General features: G+C 37.7%; 1 long non-coding RNA gene across 1 annotated transcript; it reads left to right on the top strand.

Moving 5' to 3' along the window:
• The first annotated feature begins 10371 nt into the window (after positions 1-10371).
• On the top strand, positions 10372-10734 carry LOC128504959 (uncharacterized). The gene is made up of 2 exons (XR_008355511.1): positions 10372-10493; positions 10542-10734. It is a non-coding gene; the product is annotated as an uncharacterized LOC128504959 (long non-coding RNA).
• Positions 10735-12172: the final 1438 nt, after the last annotated feature.

Genomic DNA, 12172 nt, shown 5'->3' with positions numbered 1-12172 from the left:
TAAACGAACTATATGTGACTTATTTTAGTAAAAATGAGTTGAAAATGCTCAGAGAAAAGATAAACCTAAAAGAACTAGAAAAGATCAGATATTACATGGACAAACTTAGAGTCAAATATTATTTGAAAAGCAATAGACCCGATAAATTAATGAGCAATCATCTAAAAAAGAAAAGAGCCAGGGAGAGCATAACTAAAATTGTGACAGAGGGTAAAGTGTATATGGCCCCAGAAGAAGTGGCAGAGGCTTTTAAAATATACTATGAAAAACTATACAGTATCCCATCGAGGGCAGAGGGTACAGAGATAGAGGAGTATTTAAAATCTGCAAAACTTCCAAAAATAACAAAGGAGCAACAAGAGGTATTACACAGACCATTGGGAAAAAAAGAATTAAGCATTATAATAGATAAATTGTTAAAACAAAAGTCCCCAGGTCCAGATGGATTTACAAATTTGTTTTATAAATCCTTTAAAGAGGAAACAATAGACTATTTAATGGGGATGTACGATGGGATAACAAAAACAGGTACCTGTCCAAAAGAACTATTACAGGCTAATATCCTTCCGATTCTAAAAAAAGATAAAAATCCCGAAGATCTAAAAAACTATCGTCCAATCTCATTGATCAACGTTGACATAAAATTATTTTCAGCGCTATTAGCAAATAGATTAAATCCAATCTTACATGATCCGATCCATCTTGATCAGGTGGGATTTGTCCCAGGTAGGGATTCATCTAACAATATTAGGCGTTTGATTGATGGATTGGACTATGCTGAAAAGACAGGTTGCTCCCTCCTGACTCTTTCACTTGATGCCAAGAAGGTTTTTGATAGGGTCGATTGGAGTTATCTAAAATCCTCCCTGAAATCATATGGAGCGACTGGGTGGATGTATACTGCTATTACATCTCTCTATTTTAACCCAAGTGCAGGAATAGTTGGTTCGGGGCTCTGTTCGGAATGGTTTGACATGCAAAATGGTACCCGTCAAGGATGCCCTCTGTCGCCCTTATTATATATTCTCTCCCTGGAACACTTTGCAAAGAAATTGAGGAACAACAATGATATAAAAGGTCTTAACGTAGGTATAGAAGACTATAAGATATTAATGTACGCGGATGATGTGGTAATTTCACTATCTTATCCACTCATTTCTATGCCTTATTTCTTACAAGAAGTAAAAAACTTTAGTAGAGTTTCTAACTATAAGTTGAATTTGAACAAAACTATTGCTCAGAGTAAGAACATTGATCCCCAAACATACTTTTGGAGGCTTTTTCTCTGACAACTAATACCCATGAATTTGAATATCTTGGAATTCTCATTACTGAGAAAACTGAAGACATAGTGGTTTGGACAGTCCTTTTCCAACGAGAGGGCTTCTTGCCGTGTGTGCCCCAACCAGAGGGCTTCCTGCTGTGTGTGCCCCAACCAGAGGGCTTCCTGCCAGTGTGTGCCCCAACCAGAAGGCTTCCTGCCAAGAGACTTTCTTTGTATATATATATTGTACCATCATATGCAATACAACTCTTAATCCGCATCCTCTGTCTTTGAGTTATTTCCTGCGCCTGTCTGTACCAACCCCTGCCCCTGGGCTCCTATCAGACCTGCTCCCCCGGTTTGTGACAGAATGTCAAGGCCTTTCGAAGGAGTCCGCGGGGATACCTGCAGTATTGGAACTATTGGCGGAATGTGTACTCCAGTTATGCAAGTCAGTAAGGACTGTGATAGAAGCTGATTGCGTGGACACAAAGACCAAGACACGGACACAAAGAAAGAAGGCTGCTAAGAGCTTTAAGCGAGAGCCACTCACCAAAAAAGAAATCCAGAGAAGGGAAGAGGACGACCTGTGCTTTTATTGCGGAGGGACTGGCCACAGGATAACATATTGTCCGCACAGACCAGTCAAGCCGTCCGCAACCCCCATTGAGAAACCCCATGCCCAGGAACCTGCATATGACATCAGCAACGTCACAAAGCAGGAGCATTCCCTGTCGCGACCACAGACAGGTAATGCAGGGGTTAACCAGTCCTCAGCACCTGAGGATCCTACGCCCTCTATAGTCACGTCAGATGACCTCCAGACCTCGTCTGACGCTCCCGAGTGGTCTGATATGGACAGTGCGTCATCTGAGGCGGATGTAATGGATCTCAACCCCCCAGCTGTTTGTGCGGTAAGGAACACCACTCCTACCACTCACAGGAGTAGGAAAAGGACTCTCCAAACCGCACGACACTCCCTAGGGGCTCCTGGCAACGTCCTTGCATCAGACGGAAAGATCGTACACAGAACAGAACTGAAACAGTACGAACAATGTCTCCGTGACCAAAGGTCCAGTAAGCGTTGCTCCATCCCTCCTGCAACCCAGCCCTGTCTTGGCTCTATTCAACACAGACCGGAGGAGATCCGTGCACAGGGAGAGTACCTAACCCCTGGTGAATTCAGGAGTCGAGATAGGACAAGACAAGCACTTACCCGGACCATCGCATCCATGTATCCAGTAGCTGAAGTCTATCCAGCCCAACTCAGCACAACAGAACCCCTACCATCTGATCTCGTTGTGACTTCCAATGGAAACGTGATATGTCGTGCAGGTCTGGAAGGGTTTGAGAAAGCTCTACGTGCTAGAAAGAAGTCTCACCGCAGATGGCGAGACCACCGCGCCACAGGTCTGTGAGCATCCGGAGGCTGCTCCTTGCGGTGGGGGTATGTAACGTTGCACCCTTCGCTGGCTGGACGTGTTTAAACTTGTGCTATTCATTTCATGTTTTCAGCCACTAGTGTATGCCCTGGCCACTCAGTGCCACTCAGACTCATTATCAGGTCCAGCTGCTGTGTATTACTTGATCAAGCCAGCCTAAATAAACCTGCCCAGCTCTGCAGTCTGGGCCTTGACATTGAAGTTAGAGGACTGCCTGTTTGGTTCCTGATCTGTTCCTGATCAGTTCCTGATCAGTTCCTGATTTATTTACTGGAGACCGTCTAGCGAACATCTTGCTGATGGCGAAGAACACCGGAGCGGTCACAGTCCATCCAAAGGTAAGTGTTTGGTGTCGCTGGATGCCTCCTGATCGAGGCATTCCAGTGACACCATTTTAAAACTGGCGTCCGCCACCATACAATGTATGGCGGTTGTTGATGCCCCGGGGAGGGGCCAGACATGGCCCCTGCACCGATCGTGGCGTTGCTGAATGCCTCGAGGTCGAGGCATTACAGCAACGCCGTTTGGTTGCAGAAAGCGAACGTAGATCGCTTTCTGCAACCGTTTAAAGACGTGCCGGTTCTGCCACGTCATTTGTCATAATCGACTTGTTTTTCCGTGCCGTGCCAGAACCGGCAATTGTCATTAAGGGGTTAAACAAGTCCAGCCAGCGAAGGATGCAACGTTACAAAGCAATACAGTATTTGGATGAAAACATGAAGCTATCTACACCTAGGACCTTACATTTTTGCAAAAAAACTTTTTTTGTTTCTAATTCACCAGAACTGCTTTAAATCATGCCTTCACAGCCCATACAACAACCAACATGAAATTAATGTTGTGGGATGCAGTATGTGGAAGCTACAAGCAATACAGTACTCAGATGAAAACATGAAGCTATCTACACCTAGGACCTTACTTTTTTGCAAAAAACTTTTTTTGTTTCTAATTCACCAAAACTGCTTTAAATCATGCCTTCAGCAGCCCATACATCAACCAATATGAAATTAATGTTGTGCGATGCAGTATGTGGAAGCTACAATAAATACAGTACTCAGATGAAAACATGAAGCTATCTACACCTTACTTTTTTGCAAAAAAACTTTTTTTGTTTCTAATTCACCAGAACTGCTTTAAATCATTCCTTCAGCAGCCCAAATAACAACCAACATAAAAGTAATGTTGTGGGATGCAGTATGTGGAATCTACAAGCAATACAGTACTCAGATGAAAACATGAAGCTATCTACACCTAGGACCTTACTTTTTTGCAAAAAAACTTTTTTTGTTTCTAATTCACCAAAACTGCTTTAAATCATGCCTTCAGCAGCCCATACAACAACCAACATGAAATTAATGTTGTGGGATGCAGTATGTGGAATCTTTTCAAATATTTTTTATTATAGTTTTATAAAATACAAAACAAAAGTAAATGTAACTTTAACATCAAACATATGAGACTGTCAAATAGTAGAATAATAATTCAAATTGAAACCATAAAATTGGGAAACATTAATTACAACAATTATCACTAGAAAGAGAAAAAAACAACACAAAAACAAGGGGAAAAAACAGGGGGAAAAAATGGAAATGTAAATTATTAAATTCTTCAGTCCGGAAGTCTTCACTCTAACCAAAGTTATCTCGCTATATATAAAAAAATACATATGGATGAAAAATTAAGAAGAAGCGTGCAGAAATGTAAAATTAAAAAAATAATAATCTAAAGGAATAAAAAAGATAAACTAAAGGAAAAATATCTTTCTAATTTTCTCTTCCCAGGAGTCCCAGAAAAATAAAAGTTGTGTTTTAAAAGCTGAGGGTAGCCTAATGGAAGATTCATAAGATTTATTCTCCAAGGTCATATACAAGATTTCTTTTATAGTCGGAACAACTCCTGTTTTCCAATACTAAGGGATAAGGATGGTAGCTGCAATCAGCAAATGACCTATGATGATCTTATCTATTTTAGGCAAATGAGAAGGAAAATGTTTAAAAATACATAGTTCTGGACCAAGTACCTCAATCTCGCTATTCATAAGCTTAATTATTGGTAATAAAGAGTCCCACATAGGTTTAATTAATGGACAATCCCAAAAAATATGAAGGAGATTACCTGGGCCATTACAGCCTCTCCAACATTTAAAACTTGTAGTCATCTTCATGCGAAAAAGCCTTTCCGGGGTCAGGTACCATCTGTATATTATCTTAAAATGATTTTCAAAATGTTGTGCGCATTGTGTTATGCCCCTTAGTCCCGAGAACACATCATTCCAGACAGCTAGATCGTATGTTTTACCTAATTCCTCTTCCCAGGCCGATAAAAATTTAAGTTTTTCTGAAACCTACGAGGAGAGGGAAGAGTAACACAATGAGATAGTACCTGTCAGGTCCGGGGCATTAATATAAACTGTCTCTATATCAGTCAAAGCTAAATGAGACTGATCCACATCAAAATCAGATATATTAAATCGTTTTTGAATAATTTGAAGAATGAAGTCATAATCACATTGCCTGTCAGCATCTAAATTATACTTTTTTGTAATTTTGTAAATGATAGAGCCGAATTATTCTTAAAGAAATCATTAATAGAAAAAATATGTTTGCCATTCCAGTAATCTATATCTAGGTCTGGAAGAACATATCTCAAGGAACCAAGTGACATCGCCCTGGACCAAGTCATAGAACCTGGTAATTTATTAAATAATCTATCCCAAGAGAGTATAGCCAATTTAGTTGAGGGGTACATTTTTGTAAACTTGGGCCGATTAGCATGTGAAACCCATAAAACATCTTTTATACAAAAAGGATTTAGTTTATTAATTTCCATAATAAGCCATCTAGGCCAATCCCTGTCCAAATTAAATTTGAAAGCGCTAGAAGCATTCGATGCATAATCATAATTCCTAAAATCTGGCACCCCCAATCCGAAATTGTCTCTAGAATTAGTCAAAGTGGTAAATTTGACTCTGCTAGGCTTCTTCCTCCAGATAAACTTTATGAGCGCAGAACGCACCGAATCAAAAAAAGAAATAGGCACACTTAAAGGTATGGCTCTTAAAAAATACAAAATCTTAGGGAGAATAACCATCTTAATGGCGTGTATTCTACCCAACCATGAAATCTCAAGATTGTCCCACCTCTCAAGATCCAGTAGCAAAGAGGGCCAAAAAGTCTTTAAATTGTAAGCATACATATGTGTTAAATTTTTACATAAATTAATGCCTAAATAGGAAATAAAGGTCTTCCTCCAGTCAAAGTCATATGATCTTTTAAGAGCAGTCAAATCATTCCTCTTTATATTGAATGGTAATGCCTGTGTTTTGGTATCATTAATTTTATAAAAGGACACTTCACGAAATTCTCTAAGAAGAGAAAATAAATGACCCATAGAAGTAGCTGGATCACTTAACGTAAGAATTACATCGTCTGCAAATAAACCCAATTTGTGAGTATCTCCATCTATTGTAACACCCTGAATATTACTATCAACTCTTATTGCCTCATCCAAAGGTTCAATAGCTAAAGCAAAAAGTAAAGGTGACAAAGGGCAACCCTGCCTAGTCCCATTGGATAAAGAGAATGAGTCGGACAAAACTCCAGAGGCCAGCACTTTTGCAGTAGGCTTCTGATACAAAGCAAAAATAGCTTTTCTCAAAGCAGCTGGGAACCCAAACCGAATCAAAACATCTTCCAAATATCCCCAATGGACCCTATCAAATGCCTTTTCAGCATCGAGTGATAAAAATAAAGAGGGGTGTTTAGATTTTTGAATATATGAGATCAAATTAATAAAACGTCTCGTATTGTCTGTTGCTTGACGTCTGGGAATAAAACCTACTTGATCGTTATGAACAAGCAGAGGCAATAAATTTGAGATACGATTAGCTAATATTTTCGAGTATAATTTGGTGTCATTATTAATTAGAGAAATGGGCCTAAAATTGGAACACCTATCAGGTTCCTTCCCGGGTTTAGGTAAAGTAGAAATTTGGGCACAAAGGGATTCATCAGGAATATAGCCATTTTTCCAATATTCGTTAAACAATTTCGTTAAATGTGGCAATAAGATATTTTTAAATTTGTGATAGTATAGAGCAGAAAAACCATCAGGACCCGGTGCCTTACCAGATGGAGTATCTTTAATAGCTTGAAGCACCTCCTCCAAAGAAATGTCCAACTCAAGAAATTCAACATGAAAATCAGGGATTCTAGGGAGATTAATTTTATCCAAAAATTCAGTTATTTTAGCAGAGGTTGGTTGTGTTTCCAGAGGGGAATCTTTAAGGTTATAAAGTGACTTAGAGGCTTTATTACCCTTTGAGTAAAATGACATTTTTAAAGATCGTAAAGTTTTAGCAGTCTTTTCCAAATTAAGTTTATCCAATTTTGTTTTCACGTCTTTAATTAAAGCTGAAACAGAGAAAGAAGGGCCTAACTTATTTGCTAAATTTAAATTATATAATTCTTTCTCCAAAGTTTTAACATTTGCAGACAATGTTTTACTAATATAAGAATTTCTCTGAATAAAATGACCTCTTATGAGCCTTATGAGCATTCCAAATAGTAGAATATGGAATATCTTCAGTAATGTTTTCTTCAAAATATGAAGATAACGTTTTTTCAGCCAAGATTTTTTCATCTATGTTATTCAAAATGAAATCATTCAGTCTCCAAGGTCTATAAGGGATATGTGGTATTGTTTCATGAATACCCAAAGTAATAGGAGCATGATCTGACCATTTAAAATCTAAAATTTCAGCTTTCTCAATGAAAGCTAACATATTTTCAGGCACTAGAAAGCGATCGATACGAGAGTACATATTGTGGCCAGCTGAGTAAAAAGTATAATCTCTTTCATTAGGATGTAGGAGACGCCACACATCATAATAACATTTGGATTGCAACAATTTGGAGCACCTCTTTGCAGTGGACATATAAGAATTTGAATTGGGAGAGGAGTCCTCCCTCGAGACACCACTTTCAGGGTCCAATACGAAATTAGTATCACCACAAACAATCACTCTCCCCCTACATTCATCAAGAGCTGTTTGCATAACGTTTTTCAATTATTGAAATTGGGAACTCATTGGAAAATAAACATTGAAAATGGAATAATCTACGTTATTCACTTTACCCACCCATAACACATATCTACCGTCAGGATCAATAATAGTTGTCAAAGTCTTGATAGCCAATGATTTGTTAAAAAAAATAGAAGTTCCCCTAGCCTTTGAAGAAAACTTAGAATGAAATTGAATGGGATAATACCTAGCAAAAATGTGGGGATTAAAATCATTTTTAAAGTGGGACTCCTGTATGCACAAAACATCTACACGCTTCTCCCTAGCCTCCTTCAACAACAGCCTTCTTTTATGAAAAGAGCCCAATCCCTTAACATTAAAGGACATTATTTTCAATATCATTGATTATAAGGAACAGCAAAAATGAACACAAGACTGTAAATGGCTAAAACACAAAATAAAGGGATTGGGCCTAACACATCAAATTTTAAAAACATGAAAGGGTATTGTAAAGGAGGTACAAGCACGCACAGCGAGAGAACCAAAAGAAACAAAATAAGAAGTATCACACAAGAGCTTCCATTGATTACAAATGGGTAGGGGAAAAACAACAAAACTAAAAAAGAAATGATTCCCTTCCTAATGGGGAACCAACTAAATTTGGAACAAATAAAATATATACCAAAGATAAAAAAATAGGCCCAAAGAGAGGAGTAAAAAGAAATGAAAAATATACTCCTCTCCATTGATGGTAAAAAAAAAAGGCCTTACTCTTGGGGGGGTAGTGAGAGAACAGTGAGGACAGGGATAATGTAATAATTAATAACGTTGCATAAAAACGAATGAAAGAAAAATAAAAAATAAAAAAAATTTATTAAAGACCCACACATAAAAATAAAAAACAAAATTAAAAAAGAATTAAAAAAAAAAACACAAAATAATAAGAAAAATAGAAACAAAAGAAAACAAATAAAAATGAAAATAAATAAATAATAAAAAAGAAACATTATCAACAGTTCGAATTAAGACAAAAAAGATCTCAAAAATATATAGATAGTTTTAAAACAATAGCTGGGCGGTGTCCCTGTAGCAGTGTTTCTTAACAACATATCCATGCTCCTGCAGAGATACTGCAGTGTTTATTTAACAAAGAAGTTCCGGTTGTTTACTCCTGAGAACAATAGAGGAATAGGGAAATTCCAGAGATTTGAAATAGGTGTGGCACGCCCAGTCAGCGCCATCAACTTGCAAAAAGAAAAAAATAATAGAAAAACACGGAAAAAAAACAAAAATGTCTATATGTCTATAGCACATATCAATAAATCAAATCTATTACTCCTCAATAATGGCTTCTTCATCCAATATAGCTGCAGCTTCTGCAACTTTGGTATGCCTTCTGCGATCAAATCTTTGTCCCTTAGATTCGTGATGTCTTGGCGAAAATATTTGTAAAAAATCCTTTCCCTCTTCCGGTGATGTTAGAACATAGTTCTGACCATCATGCTTAAATAAAACTTTAACAGGGAATCCCCATCTGTATCGGATATTCAGAGCTTGTAATTCCCTTGTAAGAAATTGAAAATCTTTTCTTCGTGACATAGTGGAAGCAGAAAAATCTTGAAAAAATTGGAGGTTTGTATACTCCTCACAGAGATTAGCACCCATTCTCACAGCAGTCAGGAACTCATCTTTAACATGGAAGAAATGTAATCGTGCTATAGTGTCCCTTGCAGCCTCCTTAGGAGCTCGGTTGGACTTCGGCAGCCTGTTAGAAAAATGCTTATGTTATCATAAATATTATTGCTGACAAAGACGGTAGAAAATGTCTAGTCTATGATATATCACGAGTTGCGCCAACATATCTACTAAGAGGCGTAACCTGCTTAAAAAGTAACCAATCAGAATGATGCATGCTATTAGAAGCAGATAAGAAATATAAGAAGTTATATAAACCATGTAATCCAAATACGTAATTAGACAACGCTTCGACTTTTGTGTGTTGTGTGCCTTGTCTCGATTATGCGCATAATCTAAATAAAGAAAAAACTTTTTCTGAGGAGAATTCGACCACTAATTCAACCAACATTTTGGTGCCCGTGTGAGGAGGTCCTGACCGGAGACAGGGACGACGGTCCTGAGGAACCGCACCTCAAGAATCTGCATCTGAGGTAATAAAAGTCCTCCAGCTAAGATTGCTGTTAATTAGAGGCACTTCGCGACATCGTCCCTGAAACCGGCAGCGTCCTCCCGAAGATTTAGTGCGGTCTTCTCTTCAGAAATGTGAGTAAGAAAAATATTTCTGGGAAATATTATAAGAGGTCAAAGTCTGTCAGGGACTACTGAAATAAATAACTGCGTATGCATTCGATAATGAGAAATATTACTTGGAGTAATATGAGGCTGATCAGAAGAAATGTGCACAGGTAGTCATTATTTTTGTGATAGCGAATTGTTGTTTGTAATTGTGATAATACTGTTGATGTTGGTTGATTGCTTGTATTATTGTGAAAGAGTATCACAAGACCTTAAAGAGAAAAGCTCTTATGGTCCAGGGACAGCTATACCAACCCATGTCACAAATCTTGTCTGAATGAATCTATCTGTGTGAATGACTGTTCAGGAGTCCTTTACAGCGAACGAACAGTTAATAAGGTTGTTGTTAATACGCCCCCCGGCATTTGTGAGAAGCTCTCTGTGATCAAGTGCTGGGATTGCAAGTGAACAACTTCGCTGCGAGAGAGATTTTCATACCTCTACTGTCTATGTACGGTATCTTATAAATACCAAGGGCTCTTTATTTCACTCTGTCTAGAAGCGGTATCTTATAAATACCGAGGTCCTTTGTTTCACTCTGTCCAGACGTGGTATCTTATAAATACCAAGAACTCTCTGTTTAACCCTGTCCAGACGTGGTATCTTATAAATACCGAAAGATTTTCCTTGTTTTCTGCTTTGCGGTGAGATTGTATCATGGGGAAATCCCACAGTAAGGGAAAGAAACAAAAGGATGAGAGTGTTTTCTTGTGGATAAAGAAGAAACCACTGAAAGGAGACAAACAGTTTATGTATAAACTCAATCTAGAAAATGTTTAGGCATAAATTCACATTGTTCAGGTATAGTGCATTTAAAATTGAGGGCGGATCCCTCAGGTTTCGGATGGCTGGACCATCCCAGTAGAGTCTAGACTCAGAGTGGTGGATTTAAAAGAAACTACGTAGTGACTAAATTATAACATTCCAAATTCTATACCATGTTTCCAGCTGGTTCCAGAATCTGTGAAATGTATGTCTTGTCTGTTATCTTTGATCGATCATAAATTATATGTAGAGTCGACATTAGAAAAGCTTTTTTTTTTTTTTATTCTAATGCTTTTATTCAGATGCTTCTTTCAGAATTAATTTAAATAAGGGTTAATATTTTAAATGCTAGAATTTATAATTAACACATTTTATTTTTAAAATAATAAGATATCCTCTATACCTGTCTGTAATTTTTACGATATATATCTTCTTGTTTTATTTTATATTCAAATTAATATGCTTAAAGTAACAATATAAGTAACGCGCCTCCTTAGGGAGTGGTCAAGGTCAAATACATCCGTTAACCATGTAGGTGCATAGAACATAAACAGAGAAAGATATTAAAAAAAACTACTGAACATGTAAAAAGTCCAAAAGAGGATCCTTGACAGTTTGGGGAGGATATATGAGGGCTCTGTAACAGTTATCAATTAAATGGTGAAGAAATAGAGAGAGCGTGTCAGAGTTTTCAAATCAGATTGGAGTTCAGTAGAACTGAACCGGAATGGGTACGATAATCTAAATCCAAGAAGCCCACTTCTATGGGACAGTCTTGATTTAAATAATCAATTAAATGTCTTTATAACTGCTTGTACAACCAGATGGGCTCGTAGAACAAATTGGATGGAGATAAATAGATGTATGCAGAAGGATGGGGAGGATGTGCATCAATATTTTTATCGACTGAAAAAGGTTTTTGATATCTATAGTGGTTTAACCCCACCTCCCGATCCAGATCCAAATTCTGCTTATGAGCAGCAATTGAAAAATGCGTTTGTATCTGGGACGCGTAAAGAGATAAATGCGTATGTCAGTAAACATAGGGTTAATCTCCGCACTGCGTCGTTGAATGATGTGTTAAAATATACTAAGCAGTCTGAGAAATGATAAAAGAAAAAGTGAGAAATTTTGAAGTTATGGCAAGGGCAGACGGTCGTACCGAGGTAGAAGAGGTAGAGGTGACAGACGGTCACATGGATGTTATAATTGTGGAAAGGAAGGTTATTAAGTAAAAGAGTGTCCCGAACCAGACAAGAGAAAGCAGAACTCCCCAGAGCAATGACTAATACAAGAAAAAGAAACATTAGATTTCTGTAATGTTCATGATGTGTTGTTATTGTCAAATTTGCCTGGAATTGATTT

Source organism: Spea bombifrons, chromosome 9 (genome assembly GCF_027358695.1).
Source record: "Spea bombifrons isolate aSpeBom1 chromosome 9, aSpeBom1.2.pri, whole genome shotgun sequence".
Lineage (NCBI taxonomy): Eukaryota > Metazoa > Chordata > Amphibia > Anura > Pelobatidae > Spea > Spea bombifrons.
The sequence above is the reverse complement of the archived record's forward strand: the minus strand, read 5'-3'. Positions and strand labels throughout refer to the sequence as shown.